Here is a 4,373-nt window from a genome sequence, read left to right as displayed (position 1 = left end):
TGTCCCCTCCAATAACGGGGCGGAGAATATGCTCCCTAGCTGCATGCTGGGAAACCCGGTCGAGAGCCTCCCCACCTAAAAAACCGGTACCTTTGAAAAAGCTCCAAAGCCTCTCTCTGTAGCCTCCGAAGGACGTCAGCTCAGAATCGACCTCAATCGATATTCGAGCTGACTCTCGCTGCACAACTCGCTGCCCTCATCTAAGAAGACGGACTGGACCGTTATTAGTCGACACGAGCAGAAGACTTCGGCGGACGGGAACAATGTTCCAGATACAGCCTCTTTCCGCCAAAGACATCCCAAGGATGGGAGAAGCTAGCCCTCGTATACATTGATCGAAATACAGAATATGTCATTCGTTTCTCTCTTCATCTGGCGGAGCCGCGGATCGTCATGGTACCTGCTAATTGGGGGCCATGCTTGTATGATACGGTCGCCAGCTTTCGATTCTATGATCGTTCCTCTGATCCTTCCCCTTCTCGTATGTACCGCACAATCCATGCAAAACCGCCATTTCCTTGACCCGTTTCCTCAGCTATAATTATCCATACCACCCTCGGGTGATTCGCCATAAAACCGCCGACGCGTCGTTTTCAGCAGTTACCATGATATTACCGACTACAAGACTGCCGAATACAATAATGAGCGTTCGGACAACGAGTATTCATCGCAACAATTGCTTCAGTCATTCCAGAGAAGCCGTCCATCGTGAGGCAGCGAGATGTGCATCGAAAGAGCTCTGGCGAATGAAACCATCAGTATTTCGACGGAACCTGGACTTCCGCAAGGGGAAGGCGAAGGCCTCGCTCACTGAAATTGAGGGGAACTTCCCGCGGCCAGGACCGTAAATTTCGTAAAACATACGATTGACTGCCTTCGATCTTTCAAATGCACTTTCGCTCTACGATACCCCCGGCTCGAGGGAACGCAGAAGAGCGAGACTTCTGATGCGCCGATCGCCCTCAATGCGCGAGTGAGACCTCGGAAAACTTGCGAAGTGATGGATCACACCTAGGGCGGCTCACCCGGGGGGAATGCTTGAGTTCGATGCGAGGGTCCCTGAATAGCGGAAGGACCCATTGAGGGACATGAGGAGGCGGGTGAAGATCAACTTGAGCCTATGATTGCACTTCCTGGTCAGCTAGTACGGAGTTCACGTAAGTGGGTCAACTGCTTCGCGCCGTTGTATCGCGGCTTCGATACTGAAGAAAACTTTTCTGCGTTTGATTCTAAAGACGGCTTTGAACAGACTCCACCCTCGTCGCAGTCATCACTGGAAGGTCATTCGGTTGCAGAAACACTTCTTGACGTCCTAGCCGAGCCGCTCCCTTCATCAAGCAGGTACATCTTTTCCGTGAGTGTTCCTCCGCATACGCTTCATTATCCTGCGACCGTGGCTTCAGATAGAGACAGTTTCGAGTGTGAGGCGCAGACATCCCGTAACATCTCAGAAACGCATTGGTGGAATCTGTACCCAGCCGGAGCAAGGGCGACATATAGACATGTGCTTCGCATCGAGCTAACACGCTGTGCGTGACACAGAATCGATCGAGTGCTGTGTCGGAGTATTCGGCTTAATCTTCTTCTTCGAACTTCACCCCATAGATATTATCCATCGAGACTTCCCCGCCGCATGTCGTACTGTTCGACTCGCAGTTTGTTGTGCACTCGAAGACAAGGCATGAACTGTGTTTGTCCCAATAATTACCTGAATCTTGACGGCGGGAAATTCGAAAACTCTAGATCCTGGATTCGTTCAGGGACGCCTTCAGGCTCTCATGTCGAAAATCCTCATACGTCCTACGTCTCGATTCGTTCATCCGCGGTCGAGACAGGAGCGTTGGGCGCCATGCCAATTTATCTAGGATATTCCGGTGTTTGCGGGAACTGATGTCGGCTGAGCCTGTCACGTATCCCACCGTGGCCTAGCAGGATTCGGGGGACACGCTCGATCGAGCGGTCAACGTGCGCTCATTGACTCCACACTTTTTCAGGCTGATCCACACAGCCAAGGTTTAACGTCCCGGGTACTGTTATTCACATTGCTTCCGAGGACGGATCCATAGAGCAAATGTACCCAGGAGGATCAAGGCCGAGTACCTGCATATTTTTCCGGCAGCAGGGATCGAACCCGCACCGCCTCCCGGGCGAGCGGCGTCGTTGCGGCATTTCACGAAGTGAAACGCACGTTTGCACGAGAAGTGACAAACGCGCTAACCACTCGACCACCCGTCGGTCCGCGCTCATTGACTCCGCACTCGTGAAATGCTCGGCGAATCCGCTTGGGGAAAGAGACATTTGATTAGTATTCATTTTGCGTAGAAGGATTGATAATAATGAGTTCTGATTCCTGGTGCGCTGGTTTCCCAGAACCGCGTGACTCCTAATTAAGATGATTACATGCGATGCAAACTTGATATTCACGTGGTGTGGGATACCGAAGCTGTTCAGCTTGAACTGAATCTAGTTGATCAGCTGATCTTTCTGAAATGGCCTTCCCATCGGGATCCCAGATCACTTAAGAGGAGCTGAAGGAGGAAACTACCCAATCCCTATTTAGGTCATTACGAGGAGTCTTGTCATGATCTTGAGTTCCGAGCGGAATCTGGCATCGGAGTACGCATATTCTGATGCCGGATTCCGCGTCTGGTGTTGTTGACCTGTTTCGGTTTCGGGAAGGGGCCCTCGGAAGATCGACATTCTTTTTGGAGTGAGTCCAAGCGTCTCCAATGATTTTGGAGACGAGCCAACACTTCCGCATGTCTCGCTGGAATGGAGAAATTATTGAATGGGCGGGTAGGGCCTACTACAGAAGCATTTTCGCTCGAAATATATCAGGATCGACTTCCTTTTGCTCCGAGATGGGTCGCGACTTCGCCCGCGGACCGGGAATACTCTCACATTCTCACGAAAACTCAGAAGCTCGCCCAGTTTATAGAATCTGACGGCTATTCGAGAGGAATCGAGTGCTTTCCCTCGTAGCGGATAGGCGCGGTCAAAGGCTCCGGGATCCCCGAGATACCCCTTAAAAAATCAGATCACCTCCTCATCTTACTTGTTCATGAGGAGGCTTCTGGCATAGACTTGGACCGGGGAATCTCCGAGAGCAGCTTCGCGATCGATCGCCGGCGATCCACACTATTCATAGCCGGAGTATTCGGGTGCGGAGTCCTGACCATTTGGTTTCCGGGGTTCAAACTTAGAACAGAGCAGCGATCACGGGGAGTAAATCTAGGTTGGGTCAAACTTCGAGTCGCGCCAGGTATCGGGCACCAGTGCCTCCGGACTCCAGCGGCAGCGTCGATACTTGGAACTGTTCCCAAAATCAGATATAGAGCAGCATGCCTTCCTGGGTGTCTGTCAGTAGAGTCAAGTTCGATTATTTGAAAATCCCCGATGACGTCATGAGTTGGTCAATGATGCCAGTCGTCGGTAAAACACAAACGACGGAGTCACATGACGTCGTCTGACAGCACGTGCACCACGCACTGAGGCAGTCTCTGGGATGTCCTTCACCAGGGCTACGAGCCATGCCAAAGAAGTTGCTTCGAAACAATGACTCATGTGGCGACGACGCCGGTGGCGGCAGACACGCGGCTCTTCGGACAGAAAACAGAAGCTCTCTGAACGAAGCGCGATGTATCACCGTGGATGCATCCTGAATTTCGCGAACAGAAGCATGAAGGAGCGAGAACAACGAAAAAGGTGAACAGCGAAATTCGCGAGACGACTCCGGAAGCTGCTACGGATCGCGAAGACGGCGGAACCTAAAGATGATCCTCGGCAGGAGTCTGGAGATGAAAGCCATCCTCTCCGCAGCAGAACATTGTCGAATCGGAGTAGGTGCTACAACTCTCCTTGAAATCGGATTCGGATCCGCGGGATTTCGTTCCAGATAAACCGTCCTAATGGGACGCCACACGCCAGCATTTTTCTTATTTTGGAGGAGAAGAGGAGTCATGTCCGGACAATACCCTGCTCTATCATCCTTCGAATCTTCGAATACCTCAGAAAACTCCCTCGCCGTCAACTTAGTGGAACAGAAGCTCAACGAACGCTCGCTGCCTTGGTAACCAAAGCCGTGTGGACCCGAGCAGACGTGCCGACAGACGATCGCAAAAAACGGAAACGGAGCCATCGTGGCAACGAAAAGACGCTGCCGGCCGTCTTTCAGCCATATGACGGCCGTCTGCTTCTTGAGCCGAGAGCCGGAGGCAAATCGGTGTGAAACACAATTTTCCGCCCAGAAACTACATATTCGGAAGACGCGTTTGTTCCGCCCACGACAATCCCGTTCGGTGGCGGCCATATGTTGAATTCACGAAGTCCCTGACTGAGAACTAGCCAGCCCTGGAAGAGGGAGCAAAAAGCTC

The sequence above is a fragment of the Galendromus occidentalis genome, unplaced genomic scaffold (assembly GCF_000255335.2).
Source record: "Galendromus occidentalis unplaced genomic scaffold, Mocc_1.1 scf7180000077300, whole genome shotgun sequence".
NCBI classification, from domain to species: domain Eukaryota; kingdom Metazoa; phylum Arthropoda; class Arachnida; order Mesostigmata; family Phytoseiidae; genus Galendromus; species Galendromus occidentalis.
The sequence above is the reverse complement of the archived record's forward strand: the minus strand, read 5'-3'. Positions refer to the sequence as shown.